Source organism: Ursus maritimus, unplaced genomic scaffold, assembly GCF_017311325.1.
Source record: "Ursus maritimus isolate PB19 unplaced genomic scaffold, ASM1731132v1 scaffold_7, whole genome shotgun sequence".
In the NCBI taxonomy this organism is placed as follows: Eukaryota; Metazoa; Chordata; class Mammalia; order Carnivora; family Ursidae; genus Ursus; species Ursus maritimus.
This window is the reverse complement of record NW_024426885.1, coordinates 51,950,757-51,964,562: the sequence shown is the minus strand read 5'-3', so window position 1 is coordinate 51,964,562 and position 13,806 is coordinate 51,950,757.

Below are 13,806 nucleotides of genomic sequence, written 5' to 3'. Positions count from 1 at the left end.
CGTGGTTCAACATTCGCTCGATCAGTGTGATAGATCACATCAACAAGAAAAGAGTCAGGAACCGTATGATCCTCTCAATTGATGCAGAAAAAGCATTTGACAAAATACAACATCCTTTCTGATTAAAACCCTTCAGAGTGAAGGTAGAGGGTTTGTTGCTCAATTTTATAAAAACCATTTATGAAAAGCCTACAGTGAATATCATTCTCAATGAGAAAAGCTGAAAGCCTTTCCCTTAAGATCAGGAAAGTACAAGGATGCCTACTCTCACCATTATTATTCAACATAGTACTAGAAGTCCTTGCAACAGCAATCAGACAACAAAAAGGAATAAAAAGGTATTCAACTTGGCAAGGAAGAAGTCAAACTGTCTCTTCTTTGGAGATGACATGATACTTTATATGGAAAACCCAAAAGACTCCACCCCAAATTACTAGAACTTATAGAACAATTCAATAATGTGGCGGGTTACAAAATCAATCAGAAATCAGTTGCATTTCTATACACAAACAATGAGACTGAAGAAAGAGAAATTAGAGAATCGATTCCATTTACAATAGCACCAAAAATCATACGTTATCTCAGATTAACTTAACCAGAGAGGTAAAGGATCTATATTCTAGAAACTAGAGATCACTGTTGAAGGACATTGAAGAACAAAAAGATGGAAAACATTCCATGCTCATGGATTGGAAGAATAAACATAGTTAAAATGTCTATGCTACCCAGAGCAATCTACACTTTCAATGCCATAACGATCAAAATACCAATGACATTTTTCAAAGAGCTAGAACAAACAGCCCTTAAATTTGTGTGGAACCAGAAAAGGTCCCGAATTGCCAAGGAAATGTTGAAAAGGAAAAACAAAGCTGGGGGCATCATGTTGCTGGATTTCAAGCTATACTACAAAGCTGTGATCACCAAGACAGCATAGTACTGGCACAAAAACAGACACATAGACCATTGGAACAGAATAGAGAACCCAGAAATGGACCTTTGGCTCTTTGGGCAACTAATCTTTGACAAAGCAGGAAAAAACACCTAGTGGAAAAAAGACAGTCTCTTCGATAAATGGTGCTGGAAAATTGGACAGCTGTATGCAAAGAATGAGAACTTGACCACTCTCTCACACCATACACAAAGATAAACTCCAAATGGTTGAAAGACCTCGATTTGAGACGGGAATCCATCAAAATCATAGAGGAGAACATAGGCTGTAACCTCTTTGACATTGGCCAAATGTCAACTTCTTTTATGACACATCTCTAATGGCAAGAGAAACAAAAGATAAAATGAACTTGTGGGACTTCATCAAGATAAAAAGCTTCTGCACAGCCAAGGAAACAGTCAAAAAAACTAAGAGGCACCCCATGGAATGGGAGAAGACATTTGCAAATGACACTACAGATGAAAGACTGGTATCCAAGATCTATAAAGAACTTCTCAAACTCAATACACATGAAACAAATAATCAAATCAAAAAATGGGCGGAAAGATATGAACAGACACTTTTCCAATGAAGACATACAAATGGGTCCAGACACATGAAAAATATTCAAAATCATTAGCCATCAGAGAACTTCAAATCAAAACTACATTGAAGCCACCTTATGCCAGTTAGAATGGCAAAAATGGACAAGGCAGGAAACAACAAATGTTGGAGAGGATGTGGAGAAAGCGATCCCTCTTACACTGTTGGTGGGAATGCAAGTTAGTACAGCCACTTTGGAAAACACTGTGGAGGTCCCTCAAAAGTTAAAAATAGAGCTACCCTGTGACCCAGCAATTGCACTACTGGGTATTTACCCCAAACATACAGACATAACATAATAAAAATTAAAAATAAAGATTAAATAGGCACACACACACACACACACACACACACACACAGTATTTAAAGAGTAACCTTTTTTTTTTTTTAATAATAATTTTTTATTATGTTAGTCACCATACAGTACATCCCTAGTTTTTGATGAAAGTTCCATGATTCATTACTTGCATGTAACACCCAGTGCACCATGCAATGTGTGCCCTCCTTAATACCCATCACCAGCCTATCCCATTCCCCTCCACCTCCTCCCCTCTGAAGCCCTCAGTTTGTTTCTCAGAGTCTGTAGTCTCTCTTGGTTCATTCCCCTTCTGTTTACGCCCCCCCTTCTCTTCCCTTTCGTTCTTACTGATCTTCCTACTTCTTTTGTTCCATAAATGAGTGAAACCATATGATAATTTCTTTCTCTGCTTGACTTATTTCACTTAGCATTATCTCCTCCAGTCCCATCCATGTTGCTGCAAATGTTGTGAAATTGTTCTTTTTGACGGCTGAGTAATATTCCATTGTATATATGGACCACATCTTAATCCAGTCATCTGTTGAAGGCATCTCGGCTCCTTCCACAATTTAGCTATTGTGGACAATGCTGCTATGAACATTGGGGTGCATATGGCCCTTCTAAAGAGTAACCTTTTCTAATGCATTTAAAATATACCAAATTTCTACTTACACAATTTATAGGGACTACATTATCATATAATGTAAGTATTATCATGCTGAATCTCAAGACTATGTTGTCTTCTTCGATTTCAAGGATGAGTAAGTTCTAATGTCCTCTAATTTGTCCTGTCTGTGCATAGATACAAGAGTACTTAATAAAAATGTAATAATATTCCCTAAATCAGTGTTTGTGTTAGATTAAAAAATATATCTCTATCTCTATCTATATCCCAAAATGTGTTTATTGGGATAGTTTTCCACTCATCTTGATTCAGGGTGCTTTTAATTCTTTTTTTTAAATTTATTTTAATATATTTATTGTTTTAAATAATGACAGTTTAAAATAGTAACACCCACAAAGCCAGTATCATTATTTTTAAAAGTTTAGTATAACCAGAACCCTGCTGAGAATAAGTTTATGTAATTCACCCAGAGTTTTTAAATTCATTCATCAAATATTAATTAAACATCTAAAATATTCCGGTACAACATTAAGCCCGGGTACTCAAAGATTAATACACATGATACCTAACCTTAAGAAGCTTACAGCTTTTGGGGCAAGACACAACATTCTTCAGATCACTGAACAATGAATGTATGGTGGTTAAGTTAGAGATTAATGCAATGCTATGGGGTGCTTACCAAGAGTGTGAATCCAGCCTGGAGGCCTTCCTGGAGTGGAGTGGTGTAGACAACCTGTGAAAGTGGGCATACATGCTTTGCAAACTATAAATACTATCAAATGTAGGCAATTATTATTGATATACATTCTTACTGAAGAGCTCCGCCTATAGGAAAGACAGTTAAATAGTCTGAAGTGAAAAATGATTACTTATTTTGCTAAGATTCATACTGCTCTTTCCTTTGACGGAACTGCTGGAATACTACTTGGTGACTAGAGTGTCAGGAATATCCAGAAAAAGCAAAAACAGAAAAAAATTATTGGTGCATTTAGCATAGAATTTAACTTTTAAATCATGTGGCCCAGTGCTATGCGTTGTAGATACTAAATAATGTATATTCAGTGACAGTCACAAACTTGGTCATTGCTTCCAAATATATTAAGACCTTCAATTCACGGTGCTTTTAGTTCTGCTTGCATCTGAAGGGAGCATCCTTCTGTAAAGCCTTCTTTTCCTCCTGTACACTGGGGAAGGGCAGTGGAGAAGCCAACACGAAACTACTGTTTGTGCGTGGCTACGATGGTACTGATTTTGTAGCATCCTGGATACTTCACATCCATAGTAGGATGTTGGGGCTCTGCATCAGGCACTTCTTCTGCACTTTTTCCTACTCTGGGGATGGGTGGAGGAGGTCCTCTCATGAGGAGGTTGTAGCCACTGGAAAGCAAAAAAAAAAAAAAAAAAAAAAAAAAAAATCCTAATGTCTTTTGCAATCTTTATCTAGGCTAGTTTCTATGAGACAGCATTTCACTGGGATGTATTCTTTTAGGAGTAGTAAATACACTAGAAATTATTTGCATGAATTTACTTTTTTCTCTGTTAACATAATTTTTATTTTTTTAAAAAGAATTTCTTTTTAAAATATTATTTTTTATTTATTTATTTATTTATTTATTTATTTATTTGAGAGAGAGTACTAGTGGGATAAAGGGCAGAGGGAGAAGCAGACTCCCCCACTGAGCAGGGAGCCGGAGTGGGCTCAATCCCAGGACTCCTGAGATCATGACCTAAGCCAAAGGTAGAGCGCTTAACCGTCTGAGCCACCCAGGTGCCCCTGCTACATAATTTTTCATTTGCATGAAGATTTTTAAAAATGCACTACTGATTTTTATTAAGTTTCTGTCCTTTTTCATAAGCTTTAAAACAGATTTTGTTGTTTAGAGCAGTTTTAGATTATGAAAAATTGAGATGATAGTACAGAGTTCTCTATATAGTTCCTCATCCAGTTTTCATTATTTTTAACATTTTAGAGTATTTATTGCAGTTAATGAATCGATATTGATACATCATTATTAACCATTTCAGATTTCCTCAGCTTTTATGTAATGTCTTTTCTTTGTCCCAGGGTCCCATCCAGAGTCACCATGTTAATTTAGTAGTCATGTCTCCTTAGGCTCTTCGTGGCTGTCTACAGACTTCCTTGTTTTTGATGACCTTGATGGTTTTGAGGAGTACTAGTCAAGTATTTTTAGGATGCTTCTCTTTTTGGAGTTTGTCTGATGTTGTTCTCATAATTGACTGGGGTTGTGGGGTTTTTGAGTGTATTAATGTTAAAAGTAAAACAGTCTTACCAGCAAACAGTTTATTTTACCAGCAAAAATATGTTCATTTGGGAATAACAGAGAAATTGCAATTCAGGCTGTGCAAGCTATATGGCAAAGCCATAGGCAAATCTCGCAAACAAAAGGAGGAGAACATTATTTTATGGAGAAAGAGGAAGTTGGGAGGGTTGTTTTGAACAAAAAGTCCATTGGAGGAAAGCAAGAGTGTAGGGTGAATTTTCATTGCCTGAGTTGCAGTTAGCAGATTTTTATACGAGATGTAATATACATTTCCATCTGTTGGGAGCTGTAGTTGATGATTTTTTCCAGTGATGATTCTTCTGTTGAATTTGTAATTGACAGTTCCTCCTGTAATTGATATAGAGTGGTACAGATCCCCTTCCAGCCTCCCCTTCTAGCATCCAGAGTCCATTTTAGTGAGGTTTCCCTTTATTAATTTTCACGGGTGGAAGATCACAGAGATACAGTGCTCTTCTTATTACATCGTATCAAGGGTATATATTATCGACATGATTTGTCATTGTTGATAATGACCTAATCACCTGGCTGAGGTTGTCAAGATTTCTCCGCTAAAGTTAGTCTCCCCCTTCCCTTTTTCCGTGCTGTACTTTTTTTAAGAGAGAGGAGAGAGAGAACAAGCTGGCTCCACTCCCAGTGCAAAGCCTGACGTGGCACGATCTCAGGACCCTGAGATCATGACCTGAGCTGAATCAGGAGTCGAGTGCTACGACTGAGCCACCCAGGTGCCCTCCATGCTGCAGTTTTGGAGGGGAGGTCTCCACGCACTTAAGGAGTGGGATTTATGGTCCCCATCCTTGCAGGTGGAGTATCTGTATAAATTATTTGGAATTCTCCTGCAAAGGAAGTTTGTTCTTTTCCATTTGTTTATTTAATCATTTCCTTATTATCAGTATGGACTCAAAGATACTTATTTTGTACTTCAGGTTATAATCAGATTTGGCTTTTAGAAGCTCATTCGGTTTGTCTCCTGTGTCCCTTTGAGATACCTCTGTCAATTTAGGATTTTTGTTTTGTTTTTAGCATTTCCTTAGTTTCTGACATTATAAGATGCTCAGGCTCATCTTGTGTATTTCCTGCAGTCCTGGAATCAGCCATTTCTCAAGAAACCTGGGTTTCTTTTGTTGGAAAGTGGTGTTAGAAACTAAGATCTTGTCTCTAGGTATGCTTGTTACAACTAGGGTGTCATTGATTCTAAGCATTCTCAGCCGACAGAATAAGTACATATATGTGTATATGCATATATACATATCTATAACTATTTCTAGATGTAACCATCTATATTTTTATTAAGCTAAACACACATTCATATTCTAACTCTAATCCTACCACATGGATCATTTTAACCTTTTCTTCCTGCTTATCTGTAATCTTCCATTCCAAAAGTGAGAACACTTCTACCATCCACCATTCAGTTACCTAATTGTTCAGGTTCAGTAAATATGTATAGTGGTTTCAGAATTGTTAATCTGAACACCAGTGGGAAACAGCTTTATTAGCTAGAGTACAATACTAATGTGCAGTTCCTGTGCTTTTAGTCTAACAGACTCAGTAATTTCAAGTTATGTAGGTCAGTACCTTTATCCACTGTCCTCTTCAATGATGTTGTTTCATAGTTTTGTATATTTTATTATGGCTAATTTTAAGCATGTACAAAAATAAGGAGAAGAGTATAATGAACCACATGTACCCATCACCAGCCTCATGAAAATTATTAAATACATGGTCAGTTGTGTTTTATCTATACTCCCTTGTTCTCCCCTAGTCAACATGTGATTATTTTGAAGTAAATCCCATGGTTATTTTGAACTAGTCCCTCATATATTATTTCCTCTGTAAATATTCCCAAATGAGACTTACCATAATTTAACCAGTCCCCTATTTTTTTTGAAGATTTTATTTATTTATTTGACAGAGAGACAGCAAGAGGAACACAAGCAGGGGTAGTGGGAGGGGGAGAAGCAGGCTTCCCACTGAGCAGGGAGCCCAACGCCGGGCTCGATCCTAAGTCCCTGGCATCACGACCCAAGCCAAAGGCAGGCGGCAAGAACTGAGCCACCCGAGCCCTAACCAGTCACATTGACAGATAGTTTTTATTTATTATAAGTAGTGTAACTGTAAATGTCCATTTACATTTATCTTTGCAACTGCAGGGTAAATTTCTTTCTTTTTTTTTTTTTTTTTGAACATATGGATTTATTTTATTTATTTATTTATTTTTTAATGATTTTTTATTATATTATGTTAGTCACCATACAGTACATCCCTGGTTTCCGATGTAAGGCTCGATGATTCATTAGTTGTGTATAACACCCAGATGCACCATGCAATCGTGCCCTCCTTACTACCCATCACCACCTATCCCATTCCCCACCCCCTCCCTCTGAGGCCCTCAGTTTGTTTCTCATAGTCCACGTCTCTCATGTTTCATTTCCTTCTGATTACCCCCTTTATCCCTTTCCTCCCCTACCAATCATCCTAGTTCTTGATGTTCCATAGATGAGAGAAATCATATGATAGTTGTCTTTCTCTGTGACTTATTTCACTTAGCATTATCTCCTCCAGGTGCCGTTGCAGGGTAAATTTCTAGAAGTTGAATCGCTGAAACAAAGATATAAAGTATTTAAAATTTGAGAAATATGCCAAATTTATTTTAACACTACCAAGAGTAAATGAGAATTTATCCTTCTCTGTACCCTCACCTACACTGATTTTATCCAACTTTTTAAATATTTGGCAATCCGAGAGATCTGAAAAAGCGATATGTATCTTTTCTTTGCACTTCTTTAATTATAAATGGATAGGAAATTTTTCTTATCTTTAGTGGTGGTCACCAATTTTTTTCTTTCTGTGAACTGTACATTTAAATTCTTTGCTTGTCTAAGAAAAGGAAATAAATTGTCACAGCGTCCAGTTTCCTTTTCTAAATCATTAATACTGTGCTGTCACATCTCCCCTTTTCCTTATTCCTAGTTCAATCACCATCTCAGGAGTGGTATTTATGTCCCTTCAATGAAGGTAAATACCTGCCCACTTTTCTTTGTCCTCTTTTCTCCCACCAAAAGGTTCTTAGCTCTCTGTTTTTTGTGAACCCTGGATGCAGTCAGATTGTTTATCAAACAGATGTTTTGTTTTTTCTAAGATTTTATTTATTTAGTTTGACAGAGAGGGTAGGGAGATAGCACAAGCAGGGGGAGCAGCAAAACAGAGGTCCAGGAGAAGCAGACTCCCTACTGAGCAGAGAGGCCCAATACAGAGCTCTCCATCCCAGGACCTAGCAGGATCGGTGACCTGAGCAGAAGGCAGACGGCTACTGCCTGAGCCACCCAGGTGCCCCCTCAAACAGATGGTTTTAAGTCAGCTTCTGAGGGAGTCACTCACGAAATATGCCCAAGAGCCACCAGAACGATTTCTACAGACATGTGGGGGAATGTTTGTAATTGTTTAGCAAAGAGTGATGCCCGAGTGAATATCACTTTCCAACCTGCTTTGTTCATCTGTTCTGTCTTTCCATGTAAACACAAAGACATGCACTCTGACTTTTGCTGTTATGGCCTTTTGATGTTGCATTTCAGCCTTATTTTTGTCAGAGTGAATTATCTGGGTCTCCATCTACTTTGGACATAAGTGTAAGCAATAGTATTATTGTTGGTTTTCTTGATTTAGGGAAATGGTGATTTCATTCTGTCCTGAATTAAATGACAATGTCAGAGTGTAAAAATGTACTGACAGACTGATTTTCTTTGCTTATGTATTCTTTAAAAACAACCGTCTCAAATCTCATACACACAAGAAGTTGTTTGCCAAGCGCTTGAACCATCTAGTTTACCAGGTGGCAGCTGCTGTTGTTTAGTGGGACCTAATGTAAACCACAGACATGAAATAAAAGAGTTGTCCTTGTTTTTAAAAAGAGACGCGTGATTTCTTGAAAAACAGCTTTATTGAGATGTAATTCACATACCAGACAAGTCACCCACTAAAAGTGTACTATTCAGTAGTTTTTAATATATTCACTGAGTTGAACAACCATTACTACAATCAATTTTTAGAATATTTTTATTACCCTCAAAAGAAATGCTATGCCTATTCTGGACATTTCATATAATTAGAATCTGCGATAGGTGGTCTTTTGATTGGCTACTTTACTTAGCATGCTTTTGAGGTTCATACATATTATAGCATATATTAGTACTTCATTCTTAATGGTTTAATACTTTCCATTGTATGAATATACCACAATTTATTTATCTGTTCGTAAGTTGGTATAAATTGATTGTTTCCACTTTTTGGCTATTAAAACAATGTCTGCTATGCACACTCATGTTTAAGTTTTTGAAGAAATGCGTTTTATTTTCTCTTCTTGGGTATATGGCTAGGGTAGAAATCGCCAGGTCATATTGTAATTCTATGTTTAATCTTTGAGGATCTGCGGACTGTTTTCTAAGGTGGCTCTACCTATTTTACATTTCCACTGTAAGTGTAGGAGGAAATTAGATATTCTTCATGATTCTTGCCCAGCACTCATTATCTTTTGATTATAGCGTCCTAGTGAGTGTGGAAGAGGTATCTCAGTGACTTTGATTTTTTTTAAAAACATTTATTTTTGAGAGAGAGAGAGAGAGTGAGAGAGGCAAGAATGTGAGTCAGGAAGGGGTCCAGGAAGAAGGGAGAGAATCTCAAGTAGACTCCCACTGTGCAATGAGCCCATCGCCGGACTCCGATCTCACCACCCTGGATCATAACCGGCCGAAACCAAGAGTCAGACACTTAACCGACTGAGTCACCCAGGTGCTCCTTGTAGATTTTGATTCGATTTTTGTTGTATTTAACTTGTGTTTAAAAACTTACTATTATAAAATGTATTTTAAAATACTTTTAAGTATATTTAAAATTGCATTACATTATCTAAAAATAGTTTACTTTTTAGAGCAGTTTTTAGATTTATAGAAAAATTGAGCAGAGTGAGAAAGAGTTCCCATATGGTTCCCCCACAGTTTCCTATTATTAATTTTTTTTTTACATTAGGATAGTCACATTTGTTACAATTAAACTGAAATGATATTGATATGTTGTTTTTTAACTGAAGTCCATAGCTTATTCAAAATGCCTTCGAGTTTTTACCTAATATTTTTCTATTCCAACTTCCTATATAAAATTCCACATTTCAGGGCGCCTGGGTGGTACATTCGGTCAAGCATCAGACTCTTGGTTTGGCTCAGGTTGTGATCTCAGTGTCTGAGATGGAGCCTTTCATCGGAGCTCCACACTTGGAGGATGGAGTCTGCTTTGGGATTCTGCATGCCTCTTTACCCGTCCTGCTCCTGCTCTGTCTCTAAAGTAAATAAATAAATCTTTAAAAATTCCACATTACATTACTTTAACGGTTCTTGCTGGCTTCTTAACTTAGCTATAATGGTTTTGCATACTTTGATGATCTTTGATGATCTTGATAGTTTTGGGGAGTACTGGTCAAGTATTTTGTAGATGCCCCTCTGTTCGGAATTTGTCTCATAATTTTTCTCACTAATTGGACTGGGGTTAAGGTTTTTGAGTAGAAGATAACAGAGAATGTTAGTGGTCATTCTCATCATATCAAGTGGTGTGTTTTATTGATATGATTTATCATTGTTGATACTTACAGCTTGATCACCCAAGCTAAGGCACTGGTTGTCAGGTTTCTCGTTGTAAAGTCCTCCTGCCTCTTTCTGCCTCTGTTGTTGAGCAGTTTTTCAAATCTTCTTTGGAGTCGTACTATTCAGATCCTTTTGTAATTGGGGTTTTAAAGACGCATCCATTTATAATTTGATTGTTTTATTATTCTGTTGTAGTTTATCTTTATATAGTCTAGACACAAGTCCCTTATATATAATTTTAAATATTTATTCTATTCTTTTGGGTTGTCTTATTAATTTTGATGAAGTCAAGGATTTATCTATTTTTTCTTTTGCTGCTTATGTCATATCTAAGAAGACTTTGCCTAACTCATGAGTCATGAAGATATATACTTATATTTTCTTCTAAAAGTTTTATATGTTTTACTCATTCATTTGATATTTGAGCCCATTGTGAGTTAATTTTTTTTTTTTTTACATGTAGGTGACAGGAGTCCAACTTCATCCTCTTAGCATATGGATATGTCCGTTGCCTCAATGCCATTTGTTATTGACGAGACTATTCTTTCCCCCATTGAATTGCCCGGCACAACCGTTTGATATTTAATGTTCAGTTGAGCATAGGGAAAATTTAGCATGTACATCTGTCAGCACAGCTCAGTACCCCTACCCAAAGTCAGTTGAAGTTTGCTGCAGTATGATAAAAATCTCAAGAGAGCTTTTCACTACTGGTAGAGAGGACCAAAAAATAATTCAGAAAACAATATTGCCAAAAGTATAAATTACTCTGCGATCAGCTTACTGCAATGTGGTAGACTCAATTTGGTTCTTTTTTCCCTTGTCCTTTTATTTGAGTATAGTTTGACACACAATGTTATGTTAGTTTCAAGTGTACAACTTGTGATTTAACAAGTTTTCACCACAAAGTGTAGCTCCTGTCCCATTACATACATTGTTATTACAATATCATTAACTGTAGTTCCTTATGCTGTGCCTTTATTGACTTATTTATTCCGTAATGTAGAAGCCTCCCTCTTCCCTTCCCCTTATTTTGCCCCCACTTCCAGCAACGTTTGGTCTCTGTATTTATAGGTCTGATTTTCTTGTTTTGTTTTTTTTCTTTTTCTTTTTTTTTAGATTCCATTTTGAGTGAATCATATGGTATCTGTCTTTTTCAGTCTGACTTTATTTCATTTAGCATAATACCATCTGTTCCATCCATTTTGTCTCAAATGGCACAATCTCATCCATTTTTATGGCTGTGTAATATTCCATTGTGTGTGTGTGTGTGTGTGTGTGTGTGTGAATCACATTTTCCCTTATCCATTCATCTAGCTGACAGACACAGGTTGCTTCCATATACTGGCTATTGTAAAAATGCTGCAATAAACATATGTGGTACATATATCTTTTTCAAATTAGTCTTTTTGTTTTTCTTTTGGGTAAATCCCAATAGTGGAATTAAGATTCTGCATTCTCCCTCTCCTCTGGCCCCTCCTTCCTTCCTGTCCTCTCTCTCTCTCTCTCTCCTCTCTCTCTCAATCCCCTTACTCTCTTTCTCCCTCTGTTCTAAAACAAATACAATAGAGAACACAGATTTTATTATTATTTTTTACTTTATGTGAAACTAGATTTAGGTGATTCTGCAAAGTTCTTGAGAGATAGTTCACATTCTTATTAGCTTTTAGAGCTTTTCAGTCTAATTTGCAAAATTTAAGCCCTGTTTGCAGAGATATGTGGCTAATATTCATAATGATAATTTGCTGTTTGAAAACTCTTTGTTAGGATGCAGATGTAATTTAATATATGATGTTAAATGATGATAGTATTGTAATACAAGAAACCCAAATTAAATGGTTCTGACTGACTTTCCTCTTTTTTTTTTTTTCGGTAGTGAGCAGTGCATGAGCAGGGGGTGGGGAGGGCGCTGAGGGGGAGAGAAGAGCGAGGAGGTATCCCAAGACAGACTCCACACCAGCACTGGCTTGAGCCCACAACCCTGGGAGAGAGTCACATGACCCCAGCTGAGCAAATAGAATGATGCTTAATCCTACTGAGCCACCTCCCCGGTGCCCTTTCCTCTTTTGAGTCCATATTTGTATGAAAATTACACAAGACGTTTTCTTGATAGTTTTTACTGCATAGGCCTGTGTTACAGCCAAAGTTTCTCCCAAAATGTTGCCCTTAGGATCAGGTCTTTTCCTTTTTCCCTTCTTTTTGCAATATAACTCTTCTTGAGAATATGGTTTAAGTGAAATATCGATATTTAAAGGTATACACACTACTTATCAACACTGTGAATAATCTCAGAATAAAAACTAGGTACAATTCTAGCTGTCATAGTTTTCTGTTTTCCATGGACTTTCATATATTCTTCTTAGAATATAGAGTCAAAAAGCTAGAAATATTTTTGGGGGGAAGTTCCTTGTTAACTAAGATCGGAAGTCCATATCTTGTTTCATTCTTCCGAAACTCCAGTTTTACAGCTCTGAATTAGCTCTTTTTTTTTTTTTTTTGCCTGTGAGTCATGTACACCGTAGGGATCAATGCTACTGTTTCCATGGACTTCCCGCTTGATATAAAGCATCTGCTTACCCTGCTCCTCCCCACCCAATCCTCCATGTTTATAAAAAGCACAACTTCCTCATTCCTCTGGATACGAGAATCACAGAGGCTTATTTTCTCAATTTGCGCTCTACTTGGAGCCACTGCAATCTTGCCTCTTTACTGCAACATCAGCATTATCACTGCATTCCAGAAATAAAAACCAACAAAAATGGTTTTTGCTTTTGGGGTTACTCAGGAGGAGTCACCTTGGTTTTCTTCTTAGAGAAATTCTGTTTCTCTTTTATGACTTTAAGAGAAGCAGAATGATTCTTCACTAAATTGAACATTTTTGCTGTACCCTAATGTAGAGCTTTTTGGGCTGGTGGAACCGATTAGGAAAAGGTTGTGGTATCAGACCGAGTAAGGGACTTTTTAGGCTATGTGTTCTTCCATTGGAACCGCACCTACTCCCATTTCTCTTGATTTATTCAAGTCTTAGGGTATAGTTTCTCCTCTACAATAATGCATTTTATGAGTATTCTTTCTGAGGTGCTTGTCTTTATGGTCAAAGGAAGTTATTATATGTAATTGTTCTTGCATAGTACTTGAACAATATGACACAGTTTTGTCAAAGTACAATTTAAAAAGTACTGTTGTAACCAGTCATCCAGCTTTAGGATCCCAGGACATTTAAACATGACTTCTGAAACCATATATATCATTCTTCCTCTTGACCTAGCAATTCCAAAAACTCTCCCTACCCAGGAGTTTGGCACTTATCCTAGCAGACACCTGTAGTTACTGAATTTATTTTAGGTGGAGAGGCCCAGTGGTTGACGAGGGTTATCTCTGTGTGACAGAATCTCTTGTGTAGTCTTGAAAGGAAGTAGGAA